This window comes from Schistocerca gregaria, unplaced genomic scaffold, assembly GCF_023897955.1.
Source record: "Schistocerca gregaria isolate iqSchGreg1 unplaced genomic scaffold, iqSchGreg1.2 ptg000583l, whole genome shotgun sequence".
Taxonomy (NCBI): Eukaryota; Metazoa; Arthropoda; class Insecta; order Orthoptera; family Acrididae; genus Schistocerca; species Schistocerca gregaria.
This window is the reverse complement of record NW_026061973.1, coordinates 542,368-568,194: the sequence shown is the minus strand read 5'-3', so window position 1 is coordinate 568,194 and position 25,827 is coordinate 542,368.

The window sequence follows — 25,827 nt, the reverse complement described above, 5'->3', positions numbered from 1 at the left end:
CAGCACGCGACATAGCATAGCAGACGATAAGTACAACCGTTTCAGAGAGAAGAGCGGCCAATGTGACAATCTGGCTTAAGGTCGATTCGATAACAAATGACGAAAACGGACGGATTTCTCAGGTTTTTACTCTATTTGAACACTTTTCACATTCTCCCGTGCAACTCGGCTGCTAGTCCTCCTTTCATGCAGTATCTTAAGGTCCTAGCTCATGTCCAAGGCACCAAAGCCACACAAAAATTCAATAATCGATACCTAAAACTTGAATTGTACTACTTCTTACTGGCTATTACATCAACTTAGAAACTTCATCTGTGTCCTACTATGGAGATTTTAGTGTCTCCGCATACCGCAGCACGCGACATAGCATTGCAGACGATAAGTACAACCGTTTCAGAGAGAAGAGCGACCAATGTGCCGATCTGGCTTTAAGTCGATTCGATAACAAATGACGAAAACGGAATGATTTCTCAGGTTTTTACTACATATGAACACTTTTCACATTCTCCCATGCAACTCGGCTGCTAGTCCTCCTTTCATGCAGAATCTTAAGGTAATAGCTCATGTCCAAGGCACCAAAGCCAACTAAGAAGTCAATAATCGATACCTAAAACTTGAATTGTACTACTTCTTACTGGCTATTACATCAACTTAGAAGCTTCATCTGTGTTCTACTATGGTGATTTTAGTGTCCCCGCATACCGCAGCACGCGACTTAGCTTTGCAGACGGTAAGTACAACCGTTTCAGAGAGAAGAGCGGAAAATGTGACGATCAGGCTTTAAGTCGATTCGATAACAAATGACGAAAACGGACGGATTTCTCAGGTTTTTACTACATATGAGCACTTTTCACATTCTCCTGGGCAACTCGGCTGCTAGTCCTCCTTTCATGCAGAATCTTAAGGTGCTAGCTCATGTCCAAGTCACCAAACAAGGGTAAAAAGTCAATAACCGATTCCTAAAACTTGAATTGTACTATTTCTTACTGCCTATTACATCATCTTAGAAGCTTCATCTGTGTTCTACTATGGTGCTTTTAGTGTCTCCGAATACCGTAGTACGCGACATAGCTTTGCAGACGATAAGTACAACCGTTTCAGAGAGAAGAGCGGCCAATGTGACGATTTGGCTTTAAGTCGATTCGATTACAAATGACGAAAACGAACGGATTTCTCAGGTTTTTACTCTATATGAACACGTTTCACATTCTCCCGTGCAATTAGGCTGCTAGTCCTCCTTTCATACAGAATCTTAAGGTCCTAGCTCATGTCCAAGGCACCAAAGCCAGCTAAAAAGTCAATAATCGATACATAAAACTTGAATTGTACTACTTCTTACTGGCTATTACATCAACTTAGAAGCTTCATCTGTGTTCTAGTATGGTGATTTTAGTGTCCCCGCATACCGCAGCTCGCGACATAGCTTTGCAGACGATAAGTACAACCGTTTCAGAGAGAAGAGCGGCCAATGTGACGATTTGGCTTTAAGTCGATTAGATAACAAATGACGAAAACGGACGGAATTCTCAGGTTTTTACTACATATGAACACTTTTCACATTCTCCTGTGCAACTCGGCTGCTAGTCCTCCTTTCATGCAGAATCTTAAGGTCCTAGCTCGTGTCCAAGGCTCCAAAGCCAGCTAAAAAGTCAATAATCAGTAGTTAAACTTGAATTGTCTACATCTTACTGGCTATTACATCAACTTAGAAGCTTCATCGGTGTTTTACTATGGTGCTTTTAGTGTCTCCGCATACCGCAGCATGCGACATAGTTTTTCAGACGATAAGTACAACCGTTTCAGAGAGAAGAGCGGCCAATGTGACAATCAGGCTTTAAGACGATTCGATAACAAATGACGTAAACGGACGTATTTCTCAGGTTTTTACTACATATGAACACTTTTCAAATTCTCCCGTGCAACTCGGATGCTAGTCCTCCTTTCATGCAGAATCTTAAGGTCCTAGCTGATGTCCAAGGCGTCAAAGCCAGCTAAAAAGTCAATAATCGATACCTAAAACTTGAATTGTACTACTTCTTACTGGCTATTACATCAACTTAGAAGCTTCATCTGTGTTCCACTATGGTGCTTTTAGTGTCTCCGCATAGCGCAGCACGCGACATAGCATTGCAGACGATAAGTATAACCGTTTCTGAGAGAAGAGCGGCCAATGTGACAATCTGGCTTTAAGTCGATTCGATAACAAATGACGTAAACGGACGGAATTCTTAGGTTTTTACTCTATATGAACACTTTTCACATTCTCCCGTGCAATTAGGCTGCTAGTCCTCCTTTCATGCAGAATCTTAAGGTCCTAGCTCATGTCCAAGGCATCAAAGCCAGCTAAAAAGTCAATAATCGATACCTAAAACGTGAATTGTACTACTTCTTACTGGCTATTACATCAACATAGAAGCTTCATCTGTGTTCTACTATGGCGCTTTTAGTTTCTCCGCATACCGCAGCACGCGACACAGCTTTGCAGACGATAAGTACAACCGTTTCAGAGAGAAGAGCGGCCAATGTGACAATCAGGCTTTAAGACGATTCGATAACAAATGACGTAAACGGACGGATTTCTCAGGTTTTTACTACAAATGAACACTTTTCAAATTCTCCCGTGCAACTCGGATGCTAGTCCTCCTTTCATGCAGAATGTTAAGGTCCTAGCTGATGTCCAAGGCGTCAAAGCCAGCTAAAAAGTCAATAATCGATACCTAAAACTTGAATTGTACTACTTCTTACTGGCTATTACATCAACTTAGAAGCTTCATCTGTGTTCCACTATGGTGCTTTTAGTGTCTCCGCATAGCGCAGCACGCGACATAGCATTGCAGACGATAAGTATAACCGTTTCTGAGAGAAGAGCGGCCAATGTGACAATCTGGCTTTAAGTCGATTCGATAACAAATGACGAAAACGGACGGATTTCTCAGGTTTTTACTACATATGAACACTTTTCAAATTCTCCCGTGCAACTTGGCTGCTAGTCCTCCTTTCATGCAGAATATTAAGGTCCTAGCTCATGTCCAAGGCATCAAAGCCAGCTAAAAAGTCAATAATCGATAACTAAAACTTGAATTGTACTACTTCTTACTGGCTATTACATCAACTTAGAAGCTTCATCTGTGTTCCACTATGGTGATTTTAGTGTCCCCGAATGCCGCAGCACGCGACATAGCTTTGCAGACGATAAGTACAACCGTTTCAGAGAGAAGAGCGGCCAATGTGACGATCGGGCTTTAAGTCGATTCGATAACAAATGACGAAAACTAAGGGATTTCTCAGGTTTTTACTACATATGAACACTTTACACATTCTCCCGTGCAACTCGTCTGCTAGTTCTCCTGCATGTAAAATCTTAAGTTCCTAGCTCATGTCCAAGGCACCAAACAAGGGTAAAAAGTCAATAACCGATTCCTAAAACTTGAATGGTACTATTTCTTACTGGCTATTACATCATCTTAGAAGCTACATCTGTGTTCTACTATGGTGCTTTTAGTGTCTCCGAATACCGCAGTACGCGACATAGCTTTGCAGACGATAAGTACAACCGTTTCAGAGAGCAGAGCGGCCAATGTGACGATTTGGCTTTAAGTCGATTCGATAAAAATGACGAAAACGGACGGATTTCTCAGGTTTTTACTCTATTTGAACACTTTTCACATTCTCCCGTGCAACTCGGCTGCTAGTCCTCCTTTCATGCAGAATCTTAAGGTCCTAGCTCATGTCCAAGGCACCAAAGCCAGCCAAAAAATCCATAATCGATACCTAAATCTTGAATTGTACTACTTCTTACTGGCTATTACATCAACTTAGAAGCTTCATCTATGTTCTACTATGGTGCTTTTAGTGTCTCCGCATAGCGCAGCACGCGACATAGCATTGCAGACGATAAGTACAACCGTTTCAGAGAGAAGAGCGGCCAATGTGACAATCTGGCTTAAGGTCGATTCGATAACAAATGACGAAAACGGACGGATTTCTCAGGTTTTTACTACATATGAGCACTTTTCACATTCTCCTGGGCAACTCGGCTGCTAGTCCTCCTTTCATGCAGAATCTTAAGGTCCTACCACATGTCCAAGGCACCAAAGCCAGCTAAAAAGTCAATAATCAGTAACTTAAACTTGAATTGTACTTCTTCTTACTGGCTATTACATCAACCTGGAAGTGTCATCTGTGTTCTACTGTGGTGCTTTTAGTGTCTCAGCATACCGCAGCACGCGACGTAGCTCTGCAGACGATAAGTACAACCGTTTCAGAGAGAAGAGCGGCCAATGTGACGATTTGGCTTTAAGTCGATTCGATAAAAATGACGAAAACGGACGGATTTCTCAGGTTCTTTCTCTATTTGAACACTTTTCACATTCTGCCGTGCAACTGGGCTGCTACTCCTCCTTTTATGCGGAATCTTAAGGTCCTAGCTCATGTCCAAGGCACCAAAGCCACACAAAAATTCAGTAATCGATACCTAAAACTTGAATTGTACTACTTCTTACTGGCTATTACATCAACTTAGAAGCTTCATCTGTGTTCTACTATGGAGATTTTAGTGTCTCCGCATACCGCAGCACGCGACATAGCATTGCAGACGGTAAGTACAACCGTTTCAGAGAGAAGAGCGACCAATGTGACGATCTGGCTTTAAGTCGATTCGATAACAAATGACGAAGACGGAATGATTTCTCAGGTTTTTACTACATATGAACACTTTTCACATTCTCCCATGCAACTCGGCTGCTAGTCCTCCTTTCATGCAGAATCTTAAGGTAATAGCTCATGTCCAAGGCACCAAAGCCAACTAAGAAGTCAATAATCGATACCTAAAACTTGAATTGTACTACTTCTTACTGGCTATTACATCAACTTAGAAGCTTCATCTGTGTTCTACTATGGTGATTTTAGTGTCCTTGCATACCGCAGCACGCGACATAGCTTTGCAGACGATAAGTACAACCGTTTCAGAGAGAAGAGCGGAAAATGTGACGATCTGGCTTTAAGTCGATTCGATAACAAATGACGAAAACGGACGGATTTCTCAGGTTTTTACTACATATGAGCACTTTTCACATTCTCCTGGGCAACTCGGCTGCTAGTCCTCCTTTCATGCAGAATCTTACGGTGCTAGCTCATGTCCAAGTCACCAAACAAGGGTAAAAAGTCAATAACCGATTCCTAAAACTTGAATTGAACTATTTCTTACTGCCTATTACATCATCTTAGAAGCTTCATCTGTGTTCTACTATGGTGCTTTTAGTGTCTCCGAATACCGCAGTACGCGACATAGCTTTGCAGACGATAAGTACAACCGTTTCAGAGAGAAGAGCGGCCAATGTGACGATTTGGCTTTAAGTCGATTCGATTACAAATGACGAAAACGAACGGATTTCTCAGGTTTTTACTCTATATGATTACTTTTCACATTCTGCCGTGCAATTAGGCTGCTAGTCCTCCTTTCATACAGAATCTTAAGGTCCTAGCTCATGTCCAAGGCACCAAAGCCAGCTAAAAAGTCAATAATCAGTACCTAAAACTTGAATTTTACTACTTCTTACTGGCTATTACACCGACTTGGAAGTATCATCTGTGTTCTACTATGGTGCTTTCTTTGTCTCTGCATACCGCAGCACGCGACATAGCTCTGCAGACGGTAAGTACAACCGTTTCAGAGAGAAGAGCGGCCAAAGTGAACATCTGGCATTAAGTCGATTCGATAACAAATGACGAAAACGAACGGATTTCTCAGGTTTTTACTACATATGAACACTTTACACATTCTCCCGTGCAACTCGGCTGCTAGTCCTCCTTTCATGCAGAATCTTAAGGTGCTAGCTCATGTCCAAGTCACCAAACAAGGGTAAAAAGACAAGAACCGATTCCTAAAACTTGAATTGTACTATTTCTTACTGCCTATTACATCATCTTAGAAGCTTCATCTGTGTTCTACTATGGTGCTTTTAGTGTCTCCGAATACCGCAGTACGCGACATAGCTTTGCAGACAATAAGTACAACCGTTTCAGAGAGAAGAGCGGCCAATGTGACGATTTGGCTTTAAGTCGATTCGATAACAAATGACGAAAACGAACGGATTTCTCAGGTTTTCACTCTATATGAACACTTTTCACATTCTCCCGTGCAATTAGGCTGCTAGTCCTCCTTTCATGCAGAATCTTAAGGTCCTAGCTCATGTCCAAGGCACCAAAGCCAGCTAAAAAGTCAATAATCAGTACCAAAAAGTTGAATTTTACTATTTCTTACTGGCTATTACATTAACTTGGAAGTATCATCTGTGTTCTACTATGGTGCTTTTAGTGTCTCTGCATACCGCAGCAGGCGACATAGCTCTGCAGACGGTAAGTACAACAGTTTCAGAGAGAAGAGCGGCCAATGTGACCATCTGGCTTTAAGTCGATTCGATAACAAATGACGAAAACGAACGGATTTCTCAGGTTTTTACTACATATGAACACTTTTCACATTCTCCCGTGCAACTCGGCTGCTAGTCCTCCTTTCATGTAGAATCTTAAGGTCCTAGCTCATGTCCAAGGCACCAAAGCCAGCTAAAAAGTCAATAATCGATACCTAAAACTTGAATTGGACTACTTCTTACTGGCTATTACATCAACTTAGAAGCTTCATCTGTGTTCTACTATGATGCTTTTAGTGTCTCCGCATACCGCAGCACGCGACATAGCTTTGCAGACGAAAAGTACAACGGTTTCAGAGAAAAGAACGGCAAATGTGACGATCTGGCTTTAAGTCTATTCGATAACAAATGACGAAAACGGACGGATGTCTCAGGTTTTTACTACATATGAACACTTTTCACATTCTCCCGTGCAACTGGGCAGCTAGTCCTCCTTTCATGCAGAATCTTAAGGTCCTAGCTCATGTCCAAGGCACCAAAGCCAGCTAAAGAGTCAATAATCGATACCTAAAACTTGAATTGGATTACTTCTTACTGGCTATTACATCAACTTAGAAGCTTCATCTGTGTTCTACTATGGTGCTTTTAGTGTCTCCGCATACCGCAGCACGCGACATAGCTTTGCAGACGATAAGTACAACCGTTTCAGAGAGAAGAGCGGCCAATGTGACCATCTGGCTTTAAGTCGATTCGATAGCAAATGACGAAAACGGGCGGATTTCTCAGGTTTTTACTACATATGAACACTTTTCACATTCTCCCGTGCAACTCGGCTGCTACTCCTCCTTTCATGAAGAATCTTAAGGTCCTAGCTCATGTCCAAGGCACCAAAGCCAGCTAAAAAGTCAATAATCAATACCTAATACTTGAATTGTACAACTTATTACTTTCTATTACATCATCTTAGAAGCTTCATCTGTGTTCTACTATGGTGCTTTTAGTGCCTCCGCATACCGCAGCACGCGACATAGCTTTGCAGACGATAAGTACAACCGTTTCAGAGAGAAGAGCGGCCAATGTGACGATCTGGCTTTAAGTCGATTCGATAACAAATGACGAAAACTGACGGATGTCTCAGGTTTTTACTACATATGAACACTTTTCACATTCTCCCGTGCAACTCGGCTGCTAGTCCTCCTTTCATGCCGAATCTCAAGGTCCTAGCTCATGTCCAAGGCACCAAAGCCAGCTAAAAAGTCAATAATCGATACCTAAAACTTGAATTGTACTATTTCTTAGTGGCTATTACATCAACTTAGAAGCTTCATCTGTGTTCTACTATGGTGATTTTAGTGTCTCCACATAGCGCAGCACGCGACATAGCTCTCCAGACGATAAGTACAACCGTTTAAGAGAGAAGAGCGGCCAATGTGTCCATCTGGCTTTAAGTCGATTTGATAACAAATGACGAAAACGAACGGATTTCTCAGGTGTTTACAACATATGAACACTTTTCACATTCTCCCGAGCAACTCGGCTGCTAGTCCTCCTTTCATGCACAATCTTAAGGTCCTAGCTCATGTCCAAGGCACCGCAGCCAGCTAAAAAGTCAATAATCGATACCTAAAACTTAAATTCTACTACTTCTTACTGGCTATTACATCAACTAAAAAGCTTCATCTGTGTTCTACTATGGTGCTTTTAGTGTCTCCGCATACCGCAGCACGCGACATAGCTTTGCAGACGATAAGTACAACGGTTTCAGAGAGAAGAGCGGCCAATGTGACGATGTGGCTTTAAGTCTATTCGATAACAAATGACGAAAACGGACGGATGTCTCAGGTTTTTACTACATATGAACACTTTTCACATTCTCCCGTGCAACTGGGCAGCTAGTCCTCCTTTTATGCAGAATCTTAAGGTCCTAGCTCATGTCCAAGGCACCAAAGCCAGCTAAATAGTCAATAATCGATACCTAAAACTTGAATTGGATTACTTCTTACTGGCTATTACATCAACTTAGAAGCTTCATCTGTGTTCTACTATGGTGCTTTTAGTGTCTCCGCATACCGCAGCACGCGACCTAGCTTTGCAGACGATAAGTACAACCGTTTCAGAGATAAGAGCGGCCAATGTGATGATCTGGCTTTAAGTCGATTCGATAACAAATGACGAAAACGGACGGATTTCTCAGGTTTTTACTACATATGAACTCTTTTCACATTGTCCCGTGCAACTCGGCTGCTAGTCCTCCTTTCATGCAGAATCTCAAGTTCCTTGCTCATGTCCAAGGCACCAAAGCCAGCTAAAAAGTCAATAATCGATACCTAGAACTTGAATTGTACTACTTCTTACTGGCTATTACATCAACTTAGAAGCTTCATCTGTGTTCTTCTATGGTGATTTTAGTGTCTCCACGTACCGCAGCACGCGACATAGCTTTGCAGACGATAAGTACAACCGTTTCAGAGAGAAGAGCGGCCAATGTGACCATCTGGCTTTAAGTCGATTCGATAACAAATGACGAAAACGGACGGATATCTCAGGTTTTTACTACATATGAACACTTTTCACATTCTCCCGTGCAACTCGGCTGCTAGTCCTCCTTTCATGCAGAATCTTAAGGTCCTAGCTCATGTCCAAGGCTCCAAAGCCACCTAAAAAGTCAATAATCGATACCTAAAACTTGTATTCTACTACTTCTTACTGGCTATTACATCAACTTAGAAGCTTCATCTGTGTTCTACTATGGTGCTTTTAGTGTCTCCGAATACCACAGTACGCGACATAGCTTTGCAGACGATAAGAACAACCGTTTCAGAGAGCAGAGCTGCCAATGTGATGATTTGGCTTTCAGTCGATTCCATAACAAATGACGAAAACGGACGGATTTCTCAGGTTTTTACTAGATATGAACACTTTTCACATTCTCCCGTGCAACTCGGCTGCTAGTCCTCCTTTCATGCATAATCTTAAGGTCATAGCTCATGTCCAAGGCACCAAAGCCAGCTAAAAAGTCAATAACGATATCTAAACTTGAATTGTACTATTTCTTAAGGCTATTACATCATCTTAGAAGCTTCATCTGTGTTCTACTATGGTGCGTTTAGTGTCTCCGAATGCCGCAGTACGCGACATAGCTTTGCAGACGATAAGTACAACGGTTTCAGAGAGAAGAGCGGCCAATGTGACGATCTGGCTTTAAGTCGATTCGATAACAAATGACGAAAACGGACGGATTTCTCAGGTTTGTACTACACATGAACACTTTTCACATTCTCCCGTGCAACTCGGCTGCTAGTCCTCCTTTTATGCAGAATCTCAAGGTCCTAGCTCATGTCCAAGGCACCAAAGCCAGCTAAAAAGTCAATAATCGATATCTAAAACTTGAATTGTACTACTTCTTACTGGCTATTACATCCACTTAGAAGCTTCATCTGTGTTCTACTATGGTGCTTTTAGTGTCTCCGCATATCGCAGCACGCGACATAGCTTTGCAGACGATAAGTACAACGGTTTCAGAGAGAAGAGCGGCCAATGTGACGATCTGGCTTTAAGTCGATTCGATAACAAATGACGAAAACGGACGGATTTCTCAGGTTTTTACTACATATGAACACTTTTCACATTCTCCCGTGCAACTCGGCTGCTAGTCTTCCTTTCATGCAGAATCTTAAGGTCCTGGCTCATGTCCAAGGCACCAAAGCCAGCTAAAAAGTCAATAACGGATACCTAAAAATTGAATTGTACTACTTCTTACTGGCTATTACATCATCTTAAAAGCTTCATCTGTGTTCTACTATGGTGTTTTTAGTGTCTCCCAATATCGCAGTACGCGTCATAGCTTTGCAGACGATAAGTACAACCGTTTCAGAGAGAAGAGCGGCCAATGTGACGATCTGGCTTTAAGTCGATTCGATAACAAATGACGAAAACGGACGGATTTCTCAGGTTTTTACTACATATGAACACTTTTCACATTCTCCCGTGCAACTCGGCAGCTAGTCCTCCTTTCATGCCGAATCTCAAAGTCCTAGCTCATGTCCAAGGCACCAAAACCAGCTAAAAAGTCAATAATCGATACCTAAAACTTGAATTGTACTATTTCTTACTGGCTATTACATCAACTTAGAAGCTTCATCTGTGTTCTACTATGGTGATTTTAGTGTCTCCACATACCGCAGCACGCGACATCGCTCTGCAGACGATAAGTACAACCGTTTAAGAGAGAAGAGCGGCCAATGTGTCCATCTGGCTTTAAGTCGATTCGATAACAAATGACGAAAACGGACGGATTTCTCAGGTTTTTACTACATATGAACACTTTTCACATTCTCCCGTGCAACTCGGCTGCTAGTCTTCCTTTCATGCAGAATCTTAAGGTCCTGGCTCATGTCCAAGGCACCAAAGCCAGCTAAAAAGTCAATAACCGATACCTAAAAATTGAATTGTACTACTTCTTACTGGCTATTACATCATCTTAAAAGCTTCATCTGTGTTCTACTATGGTGTTTTTAGTGTCTCCCAATATCGCAGTACGCGTCATAGCTTTGCAGACGATAAGTACAACCGTTTCAGAGAGAAGAGCGGCCAATGTGACGATCTGGCTTTAAGTCGATTCGATAACAAATGACGAAAACGGACGGATTTCTCAGGTTTTTACTACATATGAACACTTTTCACATTCTCCCGTGCAACTCGGCAGCTAGTCCTCCTTTCATGCCGAATCTCAAAGTCCTAGCTCATGTCCAAGTCACCAAAGCCAGCTAAAAAGTCAATAATCGATACCTAAAACTTGAATTGGACTACTTCTTACTGGCTATTACATCAACTTAGAAGCTTCATCTGTGTTCTACTATGGTGATTTTAGTGTCTCCACATACCGCAGCACGCGACATCGCTCTGCAGACGATAAGTACAACCGTTTAAGAGAGAAGAGCGGCCAATGTGTCCATCTGGCTTTAAGTCGATTCGATAACAAATGACGAAAACGGACGGATTTCTCAGGTTTTTACTACATATGAACACTTTTCACATTCTCCCGTGCAACTCGGCTGCTAGTCTTCCTTTCATGCAGAATCTTAAGGTCCTGGCTCATGTCCAAGGCACCAAAGCCAGCTAAAAAGTCAATAACCGATACCTAAAAATTGAATTGTACTACTTCTTACTGGCTATTACATCATCTTAAAAGCTTCATCTGTGTTCTACTATGGTGTTTTTAGTGTCTCCCAATATCGCAGTACGCGTCATAGATTTGCAGACGATAAGTACAACCGTTTCAGAGAGAAGAGCGGCCAATGTGACGATCTGGCTTTAAGTCGATTCGATAACAAATGACGAAAACGGACGGATTTCTCAGGTTTTTACTACATATGAACACTTTTCACATTCTCCCGTGCAACTCGGCTGCTAGTCCTCCTTTCATGCAGAATCTTAAGGTCCTAGCTCATGTCCAAGTCACCAAAGCCAGCTAAAAAGTCAATAATCGATACCTAAAACTTGAATTGGACTACTTCTTACTGGCTATTACATCAACTTAGATGCTTCATCTGTGTTCTACTATGGTGATTTTAGTGTCTCCGCATACCGCTGCACGCGACATAGCTTTGCAGACGATAAGTACAACCGTTTTAGAGGGAAGAGCGGCCAATGTTACGATCTGGCTTTAAGTCGATTCGATAACAAATGACGAAAACGGACGGATTTCTCAGGTTTGTACTACACATGAACACTTTTCACATTCTCCCGTGCAACTCGGCTGCTAGTCCTCCTTTTATGCAGAATCTCAAGGTCCTAGCTCATGTCCAAGGCACCAAAGCCAGCTAAAAAGTCAATAATCGATATCTAAAACTTGAATTGTACTACATCTTACTGGCTATTACATCCACTTAGAAGCTTCATCTGTGTTCTACTATGGTGCTTTTAGTGTCTCCGCATATCGCAGCACGCGACATAGCTTTGCAGACGATAAGTACAACGGTTTCAGAGAGAAGAGCGGCCAATGTGACGATCTGGCTTTAAGTCGATTCGATAACAAATGACGAAAACGGACGGATTTCTCAGGTTTTTACTACATATGAACACTTTTCACATTCTCCCGTGCAACTCGGCTGCTAGTCTTCCTTTCATGCAGAATCTTAAGGTCCTGGCTCATGTCCAAGGCACCAAAGCCAGCTAAAAAGTCAATAACCGATACCTAAAAATTGAATTGTACTACTTCTTACTGGCTATTACATCATCTTAAAAGCTTCATCTGTGTTCTACTATGGTGTTTTTAGTGTCTCCCAATATCGCAGTACGCGTCATAGCTTTGCAGACGATAAGTACAACCGTTTCAGAGAGAAGAGCGGCCAATGTGACGATCTGGCTTTAAGTCGATTCGATAACAAATGACGAAAACGGACGGATTTCTCAGGTTTTTACTACATATGAACACTTTTCACATTCTCCCGTGCAACTCGGCAGCTAGTCCTCCTTTCATGCCGAATCTCAAAGTCCTAGCTCATGTCCAAGGCACCAAAACCAGCTAAAAAGTCAATAATCGATACCTAAAACTTGAATTGTACTATTTCTTACTGGCTATTACATCAACTTAGAAGCTTCATCTGTGTTCTACTATGGTGATTTTAGTGTCTCCACATACCGCAGCACGCGACATCGCTCTGCAGACGATAAGTACAACCGTTTAAGAGAGAAGAGCGGCCAATGTGTCCATCTGGCTTTAAGTCGATTCGATAACAAATGACGAAAACGGACGGATTTCTCAGGTTTTTACTACATATGAACACTTTTCACATTCTCCCGTGCAACTCGGCTGCTAGTTCTCCTCTCATGCAGAATCTTAAGGTCCTAGCTCATGTCCAAGGCACCGAAACCAGCTAAAAAGTCAATAATCGATACCTAAAACATGAATTGTACTACTTCTTACTGGCTATTACATCAGCTTAAAAGCTTCATCTGTGTTCTACTATGGTGATTTTAGTGTCTCCGCATACCGCAGCACGCGACATAGCTTTGCAGACGATAAGTACAACCGTTTTAGAGAGAAGAGCGGCCAATGTTACGATCTGGGTTTAAGTCGATTCGATAACAAATGACGAAAACGGACGGATGTCTCAGGTTTTTACTACATATGAACACTTTTCACATTCTCCCGTGCAACTCGGCTGCTAGTCCTTCTTCCATGCAGAATCTTAAGGTCCTAGATCATGTCCAAGGCCCCAAAGCCAGCTAAAGAGTCAATAATCAATATCTAAAACTTGAATTGTACTACTTCTTACTGGCTATTACATCAACTTAGAAGCTTCATCTGTGTTCTACTATGGTGATTTTAGTGTCTCCACATACCGCAGCACGCGACATAGCTCTGCAGACGATAAGTACAACCGTTTAAGAGAGAAGAGCGGCCAATGTGTCCATCTGGCTTTAAGTCGATTCGATAACAAATGACGAAAACGGACGGATTTCTCAGGTTTTTACTACATATGAACACTTTTCACATTCTCCCGTGCAACTCGGCTGCTAGTCCTCCTTTCATGCATAATCTTAAGGTCATAGCTCATGTCCAAGGCACCAAAGCCAGCTAAAAAGTCAATAACGATATCTAGACTTGAATTGTACTATTTTTTACTGGCTATTACATCATCTTAGAAGCTTCATCTGTGTTCTACTATGGTGCGTTTAGTGTCTCCGAATACCGCAGTACGCGACATAGCTTTGCAGACGATAAGTACAACCGTTCAGAGTGAAGAGCGGCCAATGTGACGATCTGGCTTAAAGTCGATTCGATAACAAATGACGAAAACGGACGGATTTCTCAGGTTTTTACTACATATGAACACTTTTCACATTCTCCCGTGCAACTCGGCTGCTAGTCCTCCTTTCATGCAGAATCTTAAGGTCCCAGCTCATGTCCAAGTCACCAAAGCCAGCTAAAAAGTCAATAATCGATACCTAAAACTTGAATTGGACTACTTCTTACTGGCTATTACATCAACTTAGATGCTTCATCTGTGTTCTACTATGGTGATTTTAGTGTCTCCGCATACCGCAGCACGCGACATAGCTTTGCAGACGATAAGTACAACCGTTTTAGAGAGAAGAGCGGCCAATGTTACGATCTGGCTTTAAGTCGATTCGATAACAAATGACGAAAACGGACGGATTTCTCAGGTTTTTACTACACATGAACACTTTTCACATTCTCCCGTGCAAGTCGGCTGCTAGTCCTCCTTTTATGCAGAATCTTAAGGTCCTAGCTCATGTCCAAGGCACCAAAGCCAGCTAAAAAGTCAATAATCGATATCTAAAACTTGAATTGTACTACTTCTTACTGGCTATTACATCAACTTAGAAGCTTCATCTGTGTTCTACTATGGTGCTTTTAGTGTCTCCGCATATCGCAGCACGCGACATAGCTTTGCAGACGATAAGTACAACGGTTTCAGAGAGAAGAGCGGCCAATGTGACGATCTGGCTTTAAGTCGATTCGATAACAAATGACGCAAACGGACGGATTTCTCACGTTTTTACTACATATGAACACTTTTCACATTCTCCCGTGCAACTCGGCTGCTAGTCCTCCTTTCATGCATAATCTTAAGGTCATAGCCCATGTCCAAGGCACCGAAGCCACCAAAAAAGTCAACAACGATATCTAAAACTTGAATTGTACTATTTCTTACTGGCTATTACATCAACTTAGAAGCTTCATCTGTGTTCTACTATGGTGCGTTTAGTGTCTCCGAATACCGCAGTACGCGACATAGCTTTGCAGACGATAAGTACAACCGTTTCAGAGAGCAGAGCGGCACTGAGACGATTTGGCTTTAAGTCGATTCGATAACAAATGACGAAAACGGACGGATTTCTCAGGTTTTTAATACATATGAACACTTTTCACATTCTCCCGTGCAACTCGGCTGCTACTCCTCCTTTCATGAAGAATCTTAAGGTCCTAGCTCATGTCCAAGGCACCAAAGCCAGCTAAAAAGTCAATAATCAATACCTAAAACTTGAATTGTACAACTTCTTACTGGCTATTACATCATCTTAGAAGCTTCATATGTATTCTACTATGGTGCTTTTAGTGCCTCCGCATACCGCAGCACGCGACATAGCTTTGCAGACGATAAGTACAACCGTTTCAGAGAGAAGAGCGGCCAATGTGACGATCTGGCTTTAAGTCGATTCGATAACAAATGACGAAAACGGACGGATTTCTCAGGTTGGTTTTTACTACATATGAACAGCTTTCACATTCTCCCGTGCAACTGGGCTGCTAGTCCTCCTTTCATACAGAATCTTAAGGTCCTAGCTCATGTCCAAGGCTCCAAAGCCACCTAAAAAGTCAATAATCGATACCTAAAACTTGAATTCTACTACTTCTTACTGGCTATTACATCAACTTAGAAGCGTCATCTGTGTTCTACTATGGTGCTTTTAGTGTCGCCGAATACCACAGTACGCGACATAGCTTTGCAGACGATAAGAACAACCGTTTCAGAGAGCAGAGCTGCCAATGTGATGATTTGGCTTTAAGTCGATTCGATAACAAATGACGAAAACGGACGGATTTCTCAGGTTGGTTTTTACTACATATGAACACTTTTCACATTCACCCGTGCAACTCGGCTGCTAGTCTTCCTTTCATGCAGAATCTTAAGGTCCTGGCTCATGTCCAAGGAACCAAAGCCAGCTAAAAAGTCAATAACCGATACCTAAAAATTGAATTGTACTACTTCTTACTGGCTATTACGTCAACTTAGAAGTTTCATCTGTGTTCTACTATGGTGCTTTTAGTGTCTCCGCATACCGCAGCACGTGACATAGCTTTGCAGACGATAAGTACAACGGATTCAGAGAGAAGAACGGCAAATGTGACGATCTGGCTTTAAGTCGATTCGATAACAAATGACGAAAACGGATGGATTTCTGAGGTTTTTACTACATATGAACACTTTTCACATTCTCCCGTGCAACTCGAGTGCTAGTCCTCCTTTCATGCAGAATCTTAAGGTCATAGCTCATGTCCAAGGCACCAAAGCCAGCTAAAAAGTCAATAACTATACCTAAAACTTGAATTGTACTATTTCTTACTGGCTATTATATCATCCTAGAAGCTTCATCTGTGTTCTACTATGGTGCGTTTAGTGTCTGTGCATACCGCAGCACGCGACATAACTTTGCAGACAATAAGTACAACCGTTATTGAGAGAAGAGTGGCCAATGTGACGATCTGGCTTTAAGTCGATTCGATAACAAATGACGAAAACGGACGGATGTCTCAGGTTTTTACTACATATGAACACTTTTCACATTCTCCCGTGCAACTGGGCAGCTAGTCCTCCTTTTATGCAGAATCTTAAGGTCCAAGCTCATGTCCAAGGCACCAAAGCCAGCTAAATAGTCAATAATCGATAACTAAAACTTGAATTGTACTACTTCTTACTGGCTATTACATCAACTTAGAAGCTTCATCTGTGTTCTACTATGAAGATTTTCTTGTCTCCGCATTCCGCAGCACGCGACATAGCTTTGCAGACGATAAGTACAACCGTTCCAGAGAGAGAAGAGCGGCCAATGTGACGATCTGGCTTTAAGTCGATTCGATAACAAATGACGAAAACGGACGGATTTCTCAGGTTTTTACTACATATGAACACTTTTCACATTCTCCCGTGCAACTCGGCTGCTACTCCTCCTTTCATGAAGAATCTTAAGGTCCTAGCTCATGTCCAAGGCACCAAAGCCAGCTAAAAAGTCAATAATCAATACCTAAAACTTGAATTGTACAACTTCTTACTGGCTACTACATCATCTTAGAAGCTTCATATGTATTCTACTATGGTGCTTTTAGTGCCTCCGCATACCGCAGCACGCGACATAGCTTTGCAGACGATAAGTACAACCGTTTCAGAGAGAAGAGCGGCCAATGTGACGATCTGGCTTTAAGTCGATTCGATAACAAATGACGAAAACGGACGGATTTCTCAGGTTGGTTTTCACTACATATGAACAGTTTTCACATTCTCCCGTGCAACTGGGCTGCTAGTCCTCCTTTCATACAGAATCTTAAGGTCCTAGCTCATGTTCAAGGCACCAAAGCCAGCTAAAAATTCAATAACCGATACCTAAAACTTGAATTGTACTACTTCTTACTGGCTATTATATCATCTTAGAAGCTTCATCTGTGTTCTACTATGGTGTTTTTAGTGTCTCCGAATACCGCAGTACGCGACATAGCTTTGCAGACGATAAGTACAACCGTTTCAGAGATAAGAGCGGCCAATGTGATGATCTGGCTTTAAGTCGATTCGATAACAAATGACGAAAACGGACGGATTTCTCAGGTTTTTACTACATATGAACTCTTTTCACATTGTCCCGTGCAACTCGGCTGCTAGTCCTCCTTTCATGCAGAATCTCAAGGTCCTTGCTCATGTCCAAGGCACCAAAGCCAGCTAAAAAGTCAATAATCGATAGTTAGAACTTGAATTGTACTACTTCTTACTGGCTATTACATCAACTTAGAAGCTTCATCTGTGTTCTACTATGGTGATTTTAGTGTCTCCACGTACCGCAGCACGCGACATAGCTTTGCAGACGATAAGTTTAACCGTTTCAGAGAGAAGAGCGGCCAATGTGACCATCTGGCTTTAAGTCGATTCGATAACAAATGACGAAAACGGACGGATATCTCAGGTTTTTACTACATATGAACACTTTTCACATTCTCCCGTGCAACTCGGCTGCTAGTCCTCCTTTCATGCAGAATCTTAAGGTCCTAGCTCATGTCCAAGGCTCCAAAGCCACCTAAAAAGTCAATAATCGATACCTAAAACTTGAATTCTACTACTTCTTACTGGCTATTACATCAACTTAGAAGCTTCATCTGTGTTCTACTATGGTGCTTTTAGTGTCTCCGAATACCACAGTACGCGACATAGCTTTGCAAACGATAAGAACAACCGTTTCAGAGAGCAGAGCTGCCAATGTGATGATTTGGCTTTAAGTCGATTCGATAACAAATGACGAAAACGGACGGATTTCTCAGGTTGGTTTTTACTACATATGAACACTTTTCACATTCACCCGTGCAACTCGGCTGCTAGTCTTCCTTTCATGCAGAATCTTAAGGTCCTGGCTCATGTCCAAGGCACCAAAGCCAGCTAAAAAGTCAATAACCGATACCTAAAAATTGAATTGTACTACTTCTTACTGGCTATTACATCAACTTAGAAGTTTCATCTGTGTTCTACTATGGTGCTTTTAGTGTCTCCGCATACCGCAGCACGTGACATAGCTTTGCAGACGATAAGTACAACGGATTCAGAGAGAAGAACGGCAAATGTGACGATCTGGCTTTAAGTCGATTCGATAACAAATGACGAAAACGGATGGATTTCTGAGGTTTTTACTACATATGAACACTTTTCACATTCTCCCGTGCAACTCTAGTGCTAGTCCTCCTTTCATGCAGAATCTTAAGGTCATAGCTCATGTCCAAGGCACCAAAGCCAGCTAAAAAGTCAATAACTATACCTAAAACTTGAATTGTACTATTTCTTACTGGCTATTATATCATCTTAGAAGCTTCATCTGTGTTCTACTATGGTGCATTTAGTGTCTCCGCATACCGCAGCACGCGACATAACTTTGCAGACAATAAGTACAACCGTTATTGAGAGAAGAGTGGCCAATGTGACGATCTGGCTTTAAGTCGATTCGATAACAAATGACGAAAACGGACGGATGTCTCAGGTTTTTACTACATATGAACACTTTTCACATTCTCCCGTGCAACTCGGCTGCTAGTCCTCCTTGTATGCAGAATCTTAAGGTCCTAGCTCATGTCCAAGGCACCAAAGCCAGCTACAAAGTCAATAATCGATTCCTAAAACTTGAATTGGACTACTTCTTACTGGCTATTACATCAACTTAGAACCTTCATCTGTGTTCTACTACGGTGCTTTTAGTTTCTCCGCATACCGCAGCACGCGACATAGTTTTGCAGACGATAAGTACAACCGTTTCAGAGAGAAGAGCGGCCAATGTGACGATCTGGCTTTAAGTCGATTGGATAACAAATGACGAAAACGGACGGATTTCTCAGGTTTTTACTACATATGAACACTTTTCACATTCTCCCGTGCAACTCGGCTGCTAGTCCTTCTTCCATGCAGAATCTTAAGGTCCTAGATCATGTCCAAGGCCCCAAAGCCAGCTAAAGAGTCAATAATCAATATCTAAAACTTGAATTGTACTACTTCTTACTGGCTATTACATCAACTTAGAAGCTTCATCTGGGTTCTACTATGGTGCTTTTAGTGTCTCCGCATATCGCAGCACGCGACATAGCTTTGCAGTCGAAAAGTACAACGGTTTCAGAGAAAAGAGCGGCAAATGTGACGATCTGGCTTTAAGTCGATTCGATAACAAATGACGCAAACGGACGGATTTCTCAGGTTTTTACTACATATGAACACTTTTCACATTCTCCCGTGCAACTCGGCTGCTAGTCCTCCTTTCATGCAGAATCTTAAGGTCCTAGCTCATGTCCAAGTCACCAAAGCCAGCTAAAAAGTCAATAATCGATACCTAAAACTTGAATTGGACTACTGCTTACTGGCTATTACATCAACTTAGATGCTTCATCTGTGTTCTACTATGGTGATTTTAGTGTCTCCGCATACCGCAGCACGCGACATAGCTTTGCAGACGATAAGTACAACCGTTTTAGAGAGAAGAGCGGCCAATGTTACGATCTGGCTTTAAGTCGATTCGATAACAAATGACGAAAACGGACGGATTTCTCAGGTTTTTACTACACATGAACACTTTTCACATTCTCCCGTGCAACTCGGCTGCTAGTCCTCCTTTTATGCAGAATCTTAAGGTCCTAGCTCATGTCCAAGGCACCAAAGCCAGCTAAAAAGTCAATAATCGATATCTAAAACTTGAATTGTACTACTTCTTACTGGCTATTACATCAACTTAGAAGCTTGATCTGTGTTATACTATGGTGCTTTTAGTGTCTCCGCATATCGCAGCACGCGACATAGGTTTGCAGACGATAAGTACAACCGTTTCAGAGAGAAGAGCGGCCAATGTGACGATCTGGCTTTATGTCGATTCGATAACAAATGACGAAAACGGACGGATTTCTCAGGTTTTTACTACATATGAACACTTTTCACATTCTCCCGTGCAACTCGGCTGCTAGTCTTCCTTTCATGCAGAATCTTAAGGTCCTGGCTCATGTCCAACGCACCAAAGCCAGCTAAAAAGTCAATAACGATATCTAAACTTGAATTGTACTATTTCTTACTGGCTATTACATCATCTTAGAAGCTTCATCTGTGTTCTACTATGGTGCGTTTAGTGTCTCCGAATACCGCAGTACGCGACATAGCTTTGCAGACGATAAGTACAACCGTTCAGAGTGAAGAGCGGCCAATGTGACGATCTGGCTTTAAGTCGATTCGATAACAAATGACGAAAACGGACGGATTTCTCAGGTTTTTACTACATATGAACACTTTTCACATTCTCCCGTGCAACTCGGCTGCTAGTCCTCCTTTCATGCAGAATCTTAAGGTCCTAGCTCATGTCCAAGTCACCAAAGCCAGCTAAAAAGTCAATAATCGATACCTAAAACTTGAATTGGACTACTTCTTACTGGCTATTACATCAACTTAGATGCTTCATCTGTGTTCTACTATGGTGATTTTAGTGTCTCCGCATACCGCAGCACGCGACATAGCTTTGCAGACGATAAGTACAACCGTTTTAGAGAGTAGAGCGGCCAATGTTACGATCTGGCTTTAAGTCGATTCGATAACAAATGACGAAAACGGACGGATTTCTCAGGTTTTTACTACACATGAACACTTTTCACATTCTCCCGTGCAACTCGGCTGCTAGTCCTCCTTTTATGCAGAATCTTAAGGTCCTAGCTTATGTCCAAGGCACCAAAGCCAGCTCAAAAGTCAATAATCGATATCTAAAACTTGAATTGTACTACTTCTTACTGGCTATTACATCAACTTAGAAGCTTCATCTGTGTTCTACTATGGTGCTTTTAGTGTCTCCGCATATCGTAGCACGCGACATAGCTTTGCAGACGATAAGTACAACGGTTTCAGAGAGAAGAGCGGCCAATGTGACGATCTGGCTTTAAGTCGATTCGATAACAAATGACGCAAACGGTCGGATTTCTCACGTTTTTACTACATATGAACACTTTTCACATTCTCCTGTGCAACTCGGCTGCTAGTCCTCCTTTCATGCATAATCTTAAGGTCATAGCCCATGTCCAAGGCACCAAAGCCAGCTAAAAAGTCAACAACAATATCTAAAACTTGAATTGTACTATTTCTTACTGGCTATTACATCATATTAGAAGCTTCATCTGTGTTCTACTATGGTGCGTTTAGTGTCTCCGAATACCGCAGTACGCGACATAGCTTTGCAGACGATAAGTACAACCGTTTCAGAGAGCAGAGCGGCACTGTGACGATTTGGCTTTAAGTCGATTCGATAACAAATGACGAAAACGGACGGATTTCTCAGGTTTTTACTACATATAAACACTTTTCACATTCTCCCGTGCAACTCGGCTGCTAGTCTTCCTTTCATGCAGAATCGTAAGGTCCTAGCTCATGTCCAAGGCACCAAAGCCAGCTAAAAAGTCAATAATCGATACCTAAAACTTGAATTGTACTAGTTCTTACTGGCTATTACATCAACTTAGAAGCTTTATCTGTGTTCTACTATGACGATTTTCGTGTCTCCGCATACCGCAGCACGCGACATAGCTTTGCAGACAATAAGTACAACCGTTTCAGAGAGAAGAGTGACCAATGTGACCATCTGGCTTTAAGTCGATTCGATAACAAATGACGAAAACGGACGGATTTCTCAGGTTTTTACTACATATGAACACTTTCCACATTCTCCCGTGCAACTCGGCTGCTAGTCCTCCTTTCATGCAGTATCTTAAGGTCCTAGCTCATGTCCAAGGCACCGAAGCCAGCTAAAAAGTCAATAATCGATACATAAAACTTGAATTGTACTACTTCCTACTGGCTATTGCATCAACTTAGAAGCTTCATCTGTGTTCTACTATGGTGCTTTTAGTGTCTCCGCATACCGCAGCACGCGACATAGCTTTGCAGACCATAAGTACAACGGTTTCAGAGAGAAGAGCGGCCAATGTGACCATCTGGCTTTAAGTCGATTCGATAACAAATGACGAAAACGGACAGATTTCTCAGGTTTTTACTACGTATGAACACTTCTCACATTCACCCGTGCAACTCCTCTGCTAGTCCTTCTTTCATGCAGAATCTTAAGGTCCTAGCTCATGTCCAAGGCATCAAAGCCAGCTAAAAAGTCAATAATCGATAACTAAAACTTGAATTGTACTACTTCTTACTGGCTATTACATCAACTTAGAAGCTTCATCTGTGTTCTACTATGAAGATTTTCTTGTCTCCGCATACCGCAGCACGCGACATAGCTTTGCAGATTATATGTACAACCGTTCAGAGAGACGAGCGGCCAATGTGACGATCTGGCTTTAAGTTGATTCGATAACAAATGACGAAAACGGACGGATTTCTCAGGTATTTACTACATATAAACACTTTTCACATTCTCCCGTGCAACTCGGCTGCTAGTCCTCCTTTCATGCAGAATCGTAAGGTCCTAGCTCATGTCCAAGGCACCAAAGCCAGCTAAAAAGTCAAAAATCGATACCTAAAACTTGAATTGTACTAGTTCTTACTGGCTATTACATCAACTTAGAAGCTTTATCTGTGTTCTACTATGATGATTTTCGTGTCTCCGCATACCGCAGCACGCGACATAGCTTTGCAGACGATAAGTACAACCGTTTTAGAGAGAAGAGCGGCCAATGTGACGATCTGGCTTTAAGTCGATTCGATAACAAATGACGAAAACGGACGGATGTCTCAGGTTTTTACTACATATGAACACTTTTCACATTCTCCCGTGCAACTCGGCTGCTAGTCCTCCTTTTATGCAGAATCTTAAGGTCCTAGCTCAAGTCCAAGGCACCAAAGCCAGCTAAAAAGTCAATAATCGATACCTAAAACTTGAATTGGACTACTTCTTACTGGCTATTACATCAACTTAGAACCTTCATCTATGTTCTACTACGGTGCTTTTAGTTTCTCCGCATACCGCAGCACGCGACATAGTTTTGCAGACGATAAGTACAACGGTTTCAGAGAGAAGAGCGGCCAATGTGACGATCTGGCTTTAAGTCGATTCGATAACAAATGACGCAAACGGATGGATTTCTCAGGTTTTTACTAGATATGAACACTTTTCACATTCTCCCGTGCAACTCGGCTGCTAGTCCTCCTTTCATGCAGAATCTTAAGGTCATAGCCCATGTCCAAGGCACCAAAGCCAGCTAAAAGTCAATAACGATATCTAAAACTTGAATTGTACTATTTCTTACTGGCTATTACATCATCTTAGAAGCTTCATCTGTGTTCTACTATGGTGCGTTTAGTGTCTCCGAATAACGCAGTACGTGACATAGCTTTGCAGACGATAAGTACAACCGTTTCAGGGAGAAGAGCGGCCAATGTGACCATCTGGCTTTAAGTCGATTCGATAACAAAAGACGAAAACGGACGGATTTCTCAGGTTTTTACTACATATGAACACTTTCCACATTCTCCCGTGCAACTCGGCTGCTAGTCCTCCTTTCATGCAGAATCTTAAGGTCCTACCTCATGTCCAAGGCACCGAAGCCAGCTAAAAAGTCAACAATCGATACATAAAACTTGAATTGTACTACTTCTTACTGGCTATTGCATCAACTTAGAAGCTTCATCTGTGTTCTACTATGGTGCTTTTAGTGTCTCCGCATACCGCAGCACGCGACATAGCTTTGCAGACGATAAGTACAACGGTTTCAGAGAGAAGAGCGGCCAATGTGACGATCTGGCTTTAAGTCGATTCGATAACAAATGACGAAAACGGACGGATTTCTCAGGTTTTTACTACGTATGAACACTTCTCACATTTACCCGTGCAACTCCTCTGCTAGTCCTCCTTTCATGCAGAATCTTAAGGTCCTAGCTCATGTCCAAGGCATCAAAGCCAGCTAAAAAGTCAATAATCGATAACTAAAACTTGAATTGTACTACTTCTTACTGGCTATTACATCAACTTAGAAGCTTCATCTGTGTTCTACTATGAAGATTTTCTTGTCTCCGCATACCGCAGCACGCGACATAGCTTTGTAGACGATAAGTACAACCGTTTCAGAGAGAAGAGCTGCCAATGTGACGATCTGGCTTTAAGTCGATTCGATAACAAATGACGAAAACGGACGGATTTCTCAGGATTTTATTACATATGAACACTTTTCACATTCTCCCGTGCAACTCGGCTGCTAGTCCTCCTTTCATGCAGAATCTTAAGGTCCTAGCTCATGTCCAAGGGACCAAAGCGAGCCAAAAAGTCAATAACCGATACCTAAAAATTGAATTGTACAACTTCTTACTGGCTACTACATCATCTTAGAAGCTTCATCTGTGTTCTACTATGGTGTTTTTAGTATCTCCGAATACCGCAGTACGTGACATAGCTTTGCAGACGATAAGTACAACCGTTTCAGGGAGAAGAGCGGCCAATGTGACCATCTGGCTTTAAGTCGATTCGATAACAAAAGACGAAAACGGACGGATTTCTCAGGTTTTTACTACATATGAACACTTTCCACATTCTCCCGTGCAACTCGGCTGCTAGTCCTCCTTTCATGCAGAATCTTAAGGTCCTACCTCATGTCCAAGGCACCGAAGCCAGCTAAAAAGTCAACAATCGATACATAAAACTTGAATTGTACTACTTCTTACTGGCTATTGCATCAACTTAGAAGCTTCATCTGTGTTCTACTATGGTGCTTTTAGTGTCTCCGCATACCGCAGCACGCGACATAGCTTTGCAGACGATAAGTACAACGGTTTCAGAGAGAAGAGCGGCCAATGTGACGATCTGGCTTTAAGTCGATTCGATAACAAATGACGAAAACGGACGGATTTCTCAGGTTTTTACTACGTATGAACACTTCTCACATTTACCCGTGCAACTCCTCTGCTAGTCCTCCTTTCATGCAGAATCTTAAGGTCCTAGCTCATGTCCAAGGCATCAAAGCCAGCTAAAAATTCAATAATCGATAACTAAAACTTGAATTGTACTACTTCTTACTGGCTATTACATCAACTTAGAAGCTTCATCTGTGTTCTACTATGAAGATTTTCTTGTCTCCGCATACCGCAGCACGCGACATAGCTTTGTAGACGATAAGTACAACCGTTTCAGAGAGAAGAGCTGCCAATGTGACGATCTGGCTTTAAGTCGATTCGATAACAAATGACGAAAACGGACGGATTTCTAAGGATTTTATTACATA